We start from the raw sequence: 13,577 nt of genomic DNA, 5'->3' as shown, positions 1-13,577 counted from the left end.
CCACAGTCCTGTAGAGGGGGTACTGTTAAGGACATCTTCTTTCATGCCAGCATACTCTGCAAATGGAATTATTACAAGAAAATACTGTCTGACCTAAAAGGTCAGCTCCATTCTGAAGTCTTTGTATGTAAGTCCATCTTCCTATGAATACGAGGCCTGCTTATCAATAAAGGGCCAAGCTCTATTAAAGGACACATGGTTGGAAGAAAGGGCTGACTTTTAAAGGCTCTGTGCTCACAGCTTCCTACTGTCAGACTAAATGGCAAACTGAACTCACTCATCCAGACCTGAAAACAACATAGACCAGGGATACACCCTGCAAATTGTGTTGTGTGTGTGTGTGTGTGTGTGTGTGTGTGTGTGTGTGTGTGTGTGTGTGTGTGTGTGTGTGTGTGTGTGTGTGTGTGTGTGTGTGTGTGTGTGTGTGTGTGTGTGTGTGTGTGTGTTTGTGTATCAGTTTAATGTAGGTGCATACCATTCCATATGACTTAGTGACCTGCCTACTAACTGGGACTTTTAAATGAATTGCAGTTCTTCAAAGTTTTATTCATTATACATCTCCCTGTACAATATAGAAAGTTCAATGATTAGAGCATAACCCTTTCTCGTGAATAAATATTTATAGTTTTGATTGATTGATTGGTAAAAAGATGCCCTGAGTACAACCCAGTGTTGTGAATTGTGAGACTGTAAAAACAACCTGAAAACGTAAAACGTGTGTGATTGAGTAAGCTCACAGGATCTGTAAAGAGTAATCGGAATACTGAACCCCTGTACAATTTCACTATAGTTCATTAGCTGCGTTCAGAATCATCCGACGTTCCATCAGTCTCTGTGGCTGCAGGCACATGGGAGTCCTGTCAGTGAGTGCATTAGTATGTACTGCTGTGTTCCCTACACCCCCCTCCATCCCCCTGAAGCACTCTACCTCATCCTCACCCTGATACCGTCACCTTGTTCACTGCTGTACATCTCCCTCGTATAATAACATTATTAACTCATCCTGAATGGGGGGATTGCGGACCACGCCATAGCTACCACTTCCCTCCACCTCCTCAACAATTGCTCTTGGTGTCTTCTCCTCCCGCTTCCATGACCTGGCCATTGTGGTAGCACAAAGCACTCTGAAGAGCGGCGCCTCCTACTGCATTAGCATTTGAATCACAAACTACAGTGTGTGATGCAACGCGCTACGGCTGCGCTAATTCTAAGGCTGAGGCATGGGCCACCAATGGGAGGACACAGGTTCATAAACGTACAGGTATAATCAGTGTGATTAGAATATGAGGTACTGTATATACAGGTTGAAGCACAGCAAGGAAAGAAAATATAGGGCAAGAAAAAAGTAGCATTCATTTTCGAAGTTGGGTCATTCAAATTCATCCACATTTGTGTGAAGCTACAGTGAGTCAACCATAGAGGGTCCTCTCATCATGGGTATGTCTGTGATACTAAATAATCTATTGTGTGATTGGTATTAATATTATAGCTTACCCTCAAATGTGGGCCCTAAAATGTCAGTTTGAGGCTCACATTTTTCCAAACATGTAGTTGTAATGAGTCTAGTGAGCAAGGCCACTATCAGCTCTTCCTGCTCGACCACATAAGAGTTCCCCAGGGAAAAGGGGACACTGATCAACAGGTTCACAAGGTTCCACAGCAGAGAAGAAAAAAAAACACTCCTTAATATTAGTCACCTACAACAGCCCTAGGATCTGGACCAGCTATCAGGATAAAACAAATACATAACCAGGCTATTAATATGCAGCCATGGAGATGGCTGCTCCAATATCTCTCCTTTAAAAGCAGTCTACCTGTTTCACGGCCCCCCTTGCTCCGATTGGTATAACTGGTAATTAGTGGTGTGCCGTGGCCTCGGGGGGAGCCAGGGAGATGTGGGAGAGGGAGGGAGGGAGGAGAGAAGAGCTCCAGAGATTTCTGATTACCTGACAAGTTGGGGCCGGAAAGGCTACACTTAGCCCATTAAAGATTTTCCAGCGTGACATTTGAGAGCAGCTGCAGAGCCGTGCGCCACCTTGCCATTTCCCATTCGCTGGGCATCAATTTAAAGGTGGGAGAGAGAGCGGGGCCAGCAGCTCTGACACACCAGCACAAATGGATTTCATTCACCGAGGTGAACTGTACTACGCTGATAAATGCACTTCCTTGAATGTCAGCAAATGTCACTTGAGAAGCCATTTGCTGTTGCTTTAATAGCTTCCCCAAACTTACAAAGAAAAAAAAAAAATAGGAAGACAGGAAGTGAGAGTGAGAGAGAGAGAGAGAGAGAGAGGGGGAGAGAGAGGCTGAGAAAGAGAGCGAGAGAGAGAGAGGGGGAGAGAGAGAGGCTGAGAAAGAGAGCGAGAGAGAGAGAGGGAGAGAGAGAGGCTGAGAAAGAGAGCGAGAGAGAGAGAGAGAGAGAGAGGGGGGGGGAGAGAGAGGCTGAGAGAGAGAGAGAGAGAGAGAGGGGGGAGAGAGAGAGGCAGAGAAAGAGAGAGAGAGAGAACAGGGTTGGGCTATTGTCACTTCCACATGATTAAGCAATAAGCCATTTGAGACGCCTCGGTAAGAGAGTGGTTAAACTTGATGGAGGAAGCTGTTTAAACCTAAATACAAACTCCTCCATGCTAAAAAAGACATCATCAATTCAGCGTAAAATGTGATGATTTTCTAGCACACTTGACTCACCAATTGCCCCTTGAAAACTGCTCTCCGATGCGTCAATTTAAAAATGTTGAATGCTGTCAATCTCACCAGACAGAATTTTGTGCCATGACAACAACAACACAAATATCAATTATTATGTATAACCAAGACACTTTAGGAGCCATGTATACAAAATAAGATAAAATAGTACTTTATTAATGCCCCAAATAGGAAATTTGATTGCACCAGCCAATACATACAACACCAATAAATACACAATAAAAACACAACAAAGAACAGACACTAAAAGCATCAATGAATATGAAAACTGTGTTCATGTTAAAAAGCCTCATAACATATATGTATATATATACAGGGGCGCAAATTTCACTGGAGACGGCGGGGACATGTACCCCCCACATTCTGAAATTACATTTTTATCGTCCCCCCAGTTTTATCATTGGAATGTGATACAAAACGGGGCAACGGTGTGCTTTAGGACTATGTGGACGCCTCAGAACCGTCGGGTAGGCTGTTTGGAGTGCTTATCTGACTGGATAAAAAAATATATATATAATATGTCCCCCCCCCCCCCCCACTTCTAAAACCAAAGTTGCACCCCTGTATCAAATTCAGCCTTTTATCTAGGTAGTATTCAACATCGTAGCATACTTTGGACCCAATGACCTGTTGCTCAAGCTGTCAATTTCTTTACATAAGAAATTGAAAAATAAAACAAATTCCTCTCTATACCTGCTTCTCATAGAGCCTGTATCCATATTTTATAAACTTTTGTCATGCATTTGCTTGAAACTGGGGCAAAGCCATGGTGTCAAGTCCACAAGGACAACCCACACTGCAATGATAATCCTCCTTTCCAGTAGTTGCTAAGGTTACAAATTACCTTTGGTGTTGGTAAGTGGTTCCTTTATGACACTGGACTAATCCCTTAATGGAATTCATATTTCATTTAGGATTATTATTGTACCAGATACAGTGAGTATTATACAGAACCAGAAGTTCATTTAGTTTAGTTGTTTGTTAGACAGAATCCTGCAGAACAAATTCCCCCCTCCTCTTACTTAATCATTTATCCCTTTGCTTCTTTGTCAGTCAATAACATAACAAGTGTACAAATGCGGTTGCCTGGAGGAAGGGCACACAATTAGCCGGCTAGTGTTTCCAGGTGGCAGTTGTTAAGGACTGTGCTATTATCACATAAACAATCGATTCGAGAGCCCTTTGTGTGGCTGTGTTTGGTGACTGGCACAAAAGCTACTGTTGTATTCTATTCCTCTCTCTAACAACTGATACATACTGATCTGAGGATCACACATCTAAACATGCATACATGGTTACGCGAAGACAAACACACACATAGCACAATTGCCGTGGCATGGCTGACCCTTTCACACAGTGAAGGGTTGGGGGGTGGGGGAGGGGGGGGGGGGGGTAGAGTTTACGAGGAAGGAGTTCATAGGAAGGTTGGTCAGAAAAGGTAAACAACGTGACAAAACATGGCGGGGTGACGATGGGGAACAATGATGTGCAGCCGCTCCATTCTTCCTTGTCTGGCTACTGGGGTCACTGCTACAATGTGCTGATATCATCAGAAGCCCCCAGACAACAAAAGAGCCTGATGGGAAGGGTGCTCACCTCTTAGTCACCCCCCATGTGGGCGTGGGAGGGGTGTGGGTGGGAGTAAGGTTGGATTAATTCCTGGACTCTCTGGACTCACACTGTCCTATGAGGGTGAATCATCCAATGTCAAACCAGACCATCATTTCTCATCTTTCATTATCTGAGCGGGCAGGACACCAAAAAGCATTCAGGATAAAAGACACCAGAACGCTCCCAAACAAAATAGCCAAAGTGGACACCAAGGTGAAGTGGTCCTAGGAGAACTGAACTCTGGGTCATCATTGAGAGGGATACAACAGGAATGTCCTCAGGAGAAGCCCTAAAACGAAATATCTTGGTTACAAAAATATCAGACAAATCTGGAATATGAGGATGATGTGAGGATGAAAACCAGAGGTCTATGGATCAAAAACAATAACATAGAAAGTTCCACTATAAAGAGACTCATTAGAAAAAGTATCAAGGGTCAAGCCTGACACTGGGACAAGAACACAGGGCAAGTAATACCACATATGATCATCTGACCCTTTCAAGCTGTGCTGAAGTTTAGACATATAATGTGTAGAATTGACTGCATGGACAATATGCTGCCAGTGCCGTGGATCAATGACATCCACAGCATGTAGCACGTCACTGAATGGACGGTCCTGTCACACTACAGACAACTCACTCATTTGTCCATTGACAGACAGAGCTGCTGTCTGTCTATAAAGGCTGTCAAACATTGGAACTAATGGACAGGCATGGCTAAGGTCACTGCTGTGTCAATGAGAAACCCACTAGACCGTCCACAGCTGACCTTTTGCTTTTCATATTCATTTCATACTGGGAATTTACAGCTTCACTTTCACTACTATTGGTCTCATTTCAACCTTTCATAGGAACACAAATAAACATCAAAGCCATAAGTGTCGGAAATATATTTCAGTAAATGTCATTTAAATATGTGGCCATCATAACATACTGACACAGCCACTGTCTCTTTTTAACTGCCCTGTTTTTGATCTAGAAAAGAGAGACAGATCACTGTTACCATTTTGGGGCATGTAAATGTGATTGTGCCTCAGTGAGAGTCAGAGTGACTGTAAGAGGGGAACCCTAAAAACTAGCACGGGTGGGCTTGAGATATTGGCTGGAGGGGGGAAGGTTTTTATTGTGACACCCTGCCAACACTCTCCTCTCTGTACCAGCAGATCCTCCCTCCTAGGTCCTCCCTGTGCTCTAAGGCTGTGAGCTGATAGGCAGCTGACCAGCACATCTCTCCCCTCTTGCTCCACCAGATGAGTGTACTCATCTATTGTAGACTGAGGCAGTGGCACTGCTGAACCTGATGAACAGGAGGGAGGAAAAACCAAACGACGCTGGCTCACCTCTGCCAACAAACACAAATCCCCACCACACACCATAGATGGGACTCTCTCTTCTCTCCTTTCTCTCTCTCTCCCTCCCTCCATTTGACCTGATGTGTGGAGATGAGAAGTGCTCTGGTCCCAGGATGGATGGATGACAGCTGGTGAAGCTAAAAGGAGTGGGAGATCTCCTTGTCCTGTACACCCTCTCCCTAGGAGAGGTGGGTTCTTTCAAATGTATGCTAAAAGTGTTTGTTAAAATTTTATGTGATATAAAATAAGTGTGGAAAAACAACAGAGGCATGTTCATAAAACTTCAGAGACATTTCTCTCAAGGATATAGCTGTTTACAGGGGTACGTCAGGGAGCATTTAGTTGTGAAGTGTCTGTAACTGAAGTGAGCAGGTACTTACCTTCAGACTGGTCATTTATTTTCACATCTCGAAAGGAGTAGGCAATGTGTGTGTGAGTTTGTGAGTTTGTGTGTGTGTGTGTGTGTGTGTGTGTGTGTGTGTGTGTGTGTGTGTGTGTGTGTGTGTGTGTGTGTGTGTGTGTGTGTGTGTGTGTGTGTGTGTGTGTGTGTGTGTGTGTGTGTGTGTGTCATTCACTATGGTGGATTTTCCATTCTGAACAGCATGTTATCAAATATAACAACAATACGCTTGTCACCAGTTCAGAATTTTCCAGTTTGAAAGAAACATCAAAACAAACTGTTTTAAATATGTTTTTATTTCATTTGAATAAGGGACTCAAATTCTTGACTAACATATTCACCAATAAACTAGAGAAGAAACACATAGAAATACATATCATAGAAAGTGCTGGACAAATATCTGCAATCAATGATTGAAATAGCCATTTATTTGAACGTGCATTCCACGTATGTAATTACATAGTCATACACTATTGATATTATCATTTAATTCAATGACAAAGCTACTGAAATGAGTCTGGGGTAGGCTACCGAGGACAAAAATAGCAAAGTAACTTTGGAAGTCAAACACAAAACGTTCTCAGGAGTTCGAGGACAGGGCCTATAACAACACGCACAAAGAAGAGAAGAAACCTTGCAGCCAATGACGTCTTGATATTATTTGTTTTCCTGTTGGGGGAGAACTTAATAAACGTGGAAAAACAAACATGGTACAGACTGGTGACTGAGCGGGGTGAAAGCTGCACTGGCAAGCTGGACACGTCCTCTTTTAGGAAGGAAGCGGATTTCTGGAGAAAGCAAGACAAATGTATAAACAGTCTCTTTAACCCCACCGTGAACCAAAGACCCCGTGGAAACCCTTGTCGGACTACCTTCCAATAACTTCCCCATTACCTCTGCACGAAATGTAACCCTGATATTGCCCTGGACCTATTGAGTGCACAAGTCTATGGTCAATGATGGAAAAGTTCCAAGTGCACTGGAAAAAAAACAGGCTATATGGACATCAAAACGACTACGAATAATTGGTTGAAATTGTGTGAAAAGTTCAAAATATTTTGATTGTGCATAGCAGCCTTATTCTCCAGTAGACTAGCCTAATTTAATTTCACATCGGAAGAGACACAATTAAGAAGAAAAAAGTGAGTATAAATTCTGACTATATACAAATGTTTCCAAAGTCATGATTTGTGGTTTTTCCTTTCACTTAATTGCTCTGTTAATGTCATGCATCGCCCAGGGAGACCATACACCTGTTCCCAGAAGTAAGTAGGCCTAGCTTATAAATCAGCCTCTGATTAAGGCAAGGATGAAACTGGCTGGTGGTCCGTCTCAGTCTGACAGCATTGTTGGCTAATGAAACATCCAGAAACGGCCGGCGGATACAGCTGCCATTCATAAATGTTTGATATCGTGATTGGATAATGCATCCCTAACCAGGCACATACACTGACACATAAACATCCCCGAGACGCTCTGACATCTGCTCGAGTGTTCGCTATTAATTTCGAAAACAGTGTTCATGAAATATGAATGAACTTTAAGAATATTATAGGAGAAACATAAGCCTAGGCTAGGATACACAAAAGTATTGTAAGTAAAAACAATTTTTAAAAATAGATGCATGGTGCAATATAGTCATGAGCCTCAGTTAGGGTCCAGTGGTTTCAGAAATGTATAAGTCACATGCGTATGAAAACACTGTCTTCTCAATAGCACAAAGCGGTGAGCTGGTGAGTGCACGGTTAATCTAGCTGTAATGTAAACAGTAGGCCTAGCAAGACGCCATCCAGTGATCAAAATGGAGACAAAATATTATGTTCTGGAAAGAAGCCACTGAAGTCTACATGCCATTATGTAAATGAAATGCGTCTATAAGAATCGAAAAGTTAGTAAACATGTTCAACTTAAATTTTTAGAGGCCAGTTCAATGCAACTCGTTTATCCGTAACTATTTTAATTTCAATGGGTGGATGAAATATAGATTATTTGAAGTGGACAGCCTTTGACACAAATAGAAAATAAATTAAATGAATACAGGCAGAAAAAATATGCATATAATAGGCAGCCTTTTCAGATGAACATGAACAATATTTTATGTAAATCAAAATCTTGGTCATCACTTTACTTCGATGTTCGTTGATGTGTCCAAACACAGGATTAAATATTTAAAGATAGTGGAAGCATGACTGGTTTAAAAAATATATATATATAGCCTATCATAGCACGGTTAAAGGACACTAACTCATTGTATAACTAACTATTTTTATAAGCATATGTGCTGTCATTCTTGCGCACCAGTAGAAATGACAATTATAATGTTACTTTTGATTAAAAAATATATATATTTAACTTTTTTCCCATTTGTTTTAACGCGAATCTGAAGTTTTGGTGGCCCCCTCTTGTTATGAAAAAGTAGCACGCAACTGAAGGCTACAAAACTTTCTGGTTAACATAAGCCCCCAAAAACTAACTTTTGAGAGGTGTCTCTTTTGTTAGTGTTTCCTGGCGGTAATCTGCAGTAAAAATATATATGTATATTTGAAAACACATGCATAAGCAGAATTCACCAAAAGTGGGTGGATCAAACACAAATCAATAATAATAGAAATTCTGACCGATGCCAATCAATCCATTTCAAAATCCCAACACACATTTGTAACAAAGATTTATTAAAAATGTATTTTAGCGATATTTTGTCTATTATCATCAGCAGTATTTTGAAAACAACAATAATATTACCACAAATAATATAGGCTATTAATAAACGTGTTATTATTATTATTATTAGTGACTTGCTTCAGCAGTAATTCTCAATCTTTGACTTATTTCAGTTTTTTACAGTTATTATTCATTGGAACAATATTTTTCTTACACCATTTAAGCTTGAAACGCCATTCAAACGTACAGACTGGTCTGGAATAATGTACAGCTTTTTAATAATATTTATTATTTTGAAAGTATATAGGGCATATATGAAACCCTTCACCAGGCACCATATTAGTGAATTTCAGTCTATTTTAAAAACCCTTGATCCCTAAAAAAAAAATATTCATAATTTTAAGCCAAACCAGTCGAGCAACTGAAGCATATTAATACAAAAAATGCCGTAGAAATAACCAGGAAAAATATATTTTTAACCCATTGCCTAATACCAGAATTAAGATAGACCTGCAGAAAAAAAGGAGGAAGGGAAGTGCTGCTAAGGTACACAATAGTATATTTTGGTAGACAGGAGGTGCTCTTTGGTAAAAGGGGTAAATTGGGAATCAAAAAGAAAGGAGGACCAAGGCACTCTTCATATAATTAATAAAAATGTCATTATTTGTATGGCATATTCAATGGAAACAAAGTTTAAAAACGGCATGGCCTTCATCAGGGAGTATGAAACGCGTCGGAGTTTTCAAACTTTGTTTCCATTGAAAATGCCATACAAATAAAGGCATTTTAATGAATTATATGAAGAGTGCCTTGGTCCTCCTTTCTTTAAGATAGACCTGCCTTTTAATTCATGAAGTTAGAATTACTTACGCTAGTTATTGATTTATTAACATTACCTTGGCATTTTTCTGTTTTCTAAAGCATTTTTCTGTTTTAAAAATTGCAGACAATACAGTAGGCCTAGAAGATAAGCTACAGTAGCCTTTTTGAAAGTTGTCTGTGGCACTGAAAATGTGGAGACCAGCGTGCGCAAGTCTATTTAAGAGTGGCGCCCTGCCCATATGTGAGGATGGTGCGTTTCCATTTCCACCAGCTTTCCACCATTTCCATAATCGACATAGCTGCATTTACAGTAGCTAATTAGCATTGTAAGTAGCACGTTTTGAGAGGTCAACATTTTTTAAACGTCTCGTACAACAATATTTGGCTGATATCATTATCAACCTACTGTATACCCCTTAGAAATATATATATTTTTCCGGACGTAGGGTACGCTATTAGCATGCTAACACTCATTGAGACAGACTGGTAGCATAGCATAGCTAGCATAGCTAACCACAGATAGCATTCACAAGTTGAAGTTGAAGTAACTTTATGAATGTAATGGAGTTGACTGGTGACTATGACATGAAATATATTCATCACAAAATTTTTATGGGATCTATAATCAGCCAGAAACCCAAGCCAGGAAAAGCCAAGCCATATTAAAACCTATGTTGTGATTATTGCAGTTTGCGGTATAACCCATTTGTTCATATGCCGTGATATACCATAAAGCAGATACAACAAAAAGACAAGTAACACAGTGGCGGAATAAATTCTACCACACAGGTTTGTTTTGTTAAATTCTACCACACAAGTTTGTTTCATGACAAAACCGGAGGGCAACATCTGTCTGGAAGTCCATAAAGCAAATATTCCATGTAACAAACAATTACATGACTTACAACATGGTCAAGCAAGTTAATATTTCCAGAAGTTTACTAAACAACTCATTTGGAACCACTGAGAAAACAGGAGTACTGCCTCCCGATCTTCCAGCACCATTTCAACTTAAACATTTTAACATCATCATATCAACTAGGCTATGATTAGTCTAATACAGTGAAAAAAAGAAAGATACCAAAAACAATGAAGCCCAATCAATGTTGCTAAAGATTATGTGGCTGTCCATTGCACTGATTTGTGTGTGTCTCAAAAAAACATGTTGTTGACTAACCCTACTTGTAGAGTAGATGAACTCCAATGATCCTCCTCTCTTTCATGTTGGCAAAACAGTTTATGAGTATTATACAGAAGTACAGGCTTTTGGTTTTTGATGTCCTAGACTAGGCTACCTGGCTAAAATGCTTGATAGCTTCCTCCCATGGGCAACAATGAACCAGCTAAGTTAGCTAGCTACCTAGCAGGTCAGTTAATGTGCGCCTACTACATCTAGGCTACATATTGAACTGCAATCATTTCAGGCCAGTGGCACTATGTATGCATTTATGCTTCGATCAGAATCACTGGCCTGTACAGATAATTAGGTAAAAACACAAAGTCCAAATCCCAATCTCCATACATGGCTTATAAAATTATCAATTTAGCTAGCTAGCTACTGCAGGACAACAACACATTACAAGCAGACCAGAAACCAATGATGTGATTTGATTAGTGTGATGCCAAATCCAAACTGGCCTCCCTTGCGTTTTGCTGCACCAGGACCATCCCACAGTTGAGCTCAGCCCCACCCTGATTGGAAAAACACTTTATCAATGGAGGCCAAATGCTCACTGGCATCAATCAATCAAATTCTATGTGGCAACATGTCGTACTCTTTATGTCCAGACAGTATCAGATACATGGGCTACACATAATGAGACAGAGGTGCGCTGTTTCACTCGCTCCAGTGAGATAGATACAGCCAATTGAGAATTTAAGGAACATTTTGAAAACAGAGAGGAAAGAGAAATTGTTTTATAATTAGTATTTTTTTAATGGTAACATTTTGGAGGAAGCCCGGCTTCCCTTGTCATCCATGAATACAAGCCACTGGCTATAATCTGGTTATAAGACAACAAAATGTTTGTAACGGTTTTCCTCCTCCTCTTCATCAGAAGAGGAGGAGCAGGGATTGAACCAAAATGCAGCGGAGTTTGAAGACATGATTTATTAAAGAAAAACACGAAAACACGAACTTGACTAATAAACTAACAAAACAACAAACGGTGTAGACAGATCTGGACGATGGACTCACATAACACACGAGAACGCACGAACAGGGAAAAAGTCTACACATAAATGACGATGAACAAAACAAACCGAAACAGTCCCGTATGGTGCGACAAACACTGACACAGGAGACAACCACCCACAACGAACACTGTGAAACAACCTACCTAAATATGACTCTTAATTAGAGGAACGCCAAACACCTGCCTCTAATTAATACCAGGCAACCCATAAACCAACATAGAAACAGAAAACATAGAATGCCCACCCAAACTCACGTCCTGACCAACTAACACATACAACAAACTAACAGAAATAGGTCAGGAACGTGACAATGTTTGAACTTCGTGTGTCGTTATTGCTTGAATTAAGGCTAAGTTAACTAGTTAACTACTAACTATTTTCAGTGTGGATAGATCAGCATGTACCCCAACCTTGCACTTTGTGATAAAAGCACCAACTTTGGCACTGACGTAGATTTATGTACCATGAAAATATTTAGATATGGGGCCACTCAAGATTTGGCCCCTGGGGAAATGGCAAACATTTTACAAAATGGCTGCAGGCAGTAATGTTATTTTACAATTCAGAAGGAATGTTTGGAGGTGAAGGCACTAAATTTGTCACAGAGATAGATTTACAGCGCATTTAGATCCTTGACTTTTTCCATATTTTGTTACCTTACAGCCTCTTTCTAAAATAGATTAAATACTTTATTCCCGCATCAATCTACACACAATACCCCATAATGACGAAGCAAAAACAGATTTTTTGAAAATTTTACAAATGTATTAAAAATAAAAACGGAAATATCACAGTTACATAAGTATTCAGACCCTTTACTCAGTACTTTGTCAAAGCACCTTTGACAGTGATTACAGCCTTGAGTCTTCTTCGCTATGACGCTAAAAGCTTGGTACATTTGTATTTGGGGAGTTTCTACCATTCTTCTCTGCCGATCCTCTCAAGCCCTGTCAGGTTGGATGGGGAGCGTCGCTGCATCTCTCCAGAGATGTTAGATGGGGTTCAAGTCCGAGACTTATCCTGAAGCCACTCCTGCGTTGTCTTGGCTGTGTGCTTAGGGTCGTTGTCCTGTTGGAAAGTGAACATTCGCCCCAGTCGCAGGTCCTGAGCGCTCTGGAGCAGGTTTTCATCAAGGATCTCTCAGTACTTTGCCCCGTTCATCTTTCCCTCGATCCTGACTAGTCTACCAGTCCCTGCCACTGAAAAACATCCTCACAGCATGATTCTGTCACCACCATGCTTCACTGTAGGGATGGTTCCAGGTTTCTTCGAGACATGATACTTGGCATTCAAGCCAAAGAGTTCAATCTTGGTTTCATTAGATCAGAACATCTTGTTTCTCATGTTCTGAGAGTCCTTTAGGTGCCTTTTGGCAAACTCCAAGCGGACTGTCATGCCTTTTACTGAGGAGTGGCTTCCACCCGGCCATTCTACCATAAAGGCCTGATTGGTGGAGTGCTGCAGAGATGGTTGTCCTTCTGGAAGGTTTTCCCATCTCCACAGAGGAACTCTGGAGCTCTGTCAGAGTGACCATCAGATTCTTGGTCACCTCCCTGACAGAGGCCCTTCTCTCCCGATTGCTCAATTTCGTTGGGCGGCCAGCTCTAAGAAGAGTCTTGGTGGTTCCAAACTTCTTCCATTTAAGAATAATGGAGGCCACTGTGTTCATTGGGACCTTCAATGCTACAGAAACGTTTTGGTACCCTTCCCCACATCTGTGCCTTGACACAATCCTGTCTCGGAGCTCCATGGACAATTCCTTATACCTCATGGCTTGGTTTTTGCTCTGACATGCACTGTCAACTGTGGGACCTTATATAGACAGGTGT

At 41.0% G+C, this 13,577-nt stretch overlaps 1 long non-coding RNA gene across 3 annotated transcripts in view; it reads right to left on the bottom strand.

The window, feature by feature from the left end:
- Nucleotides 1-13,577, bottom strand: part of LOC129828797 (uncharacterized) — a 36,071-nt gene that overhangs the window by 9,298 nt on the left and 13,196 nt on the right. For 2 of the 3 annotated variants that reach the window (XR_008755298.1, XR_008755297.1), the window contains exon 3: nucleotides 3,241-4,606. The exons of the other annotated variant lie outside the window; for it this stretch is intronic. This is a non-coding gene — a long non-coding RNA (uncharacterized LOC129828797). Of the gene's footprint in view, nucleotides 1-3,240; nucleotides 4,607-13,577 lie in introns of those variants that run through there. 3 annotated transcript variants of the gene reach the window in all.

Source organism: Salvelinus fontinalis, chromosome 30 (genome assembly GCF_029448725.1).
Source record: "Salvelinus fontinalis isolate EN_2023a chromosome 30, ASM2944872v1, whole genome shotgun sequence".
Classification (NCBI taxonomy): Eukaryota; Metazoa; Chordata; class Actinopteri; order Salmoniformes; family Salmonidae; genus Salvelinus; species Salvelinus fontinalis.
Note: the sequence above shows the minus strand (reverse complement) of the source record. Positions and strands in the feature narration are given on the sequence as shown.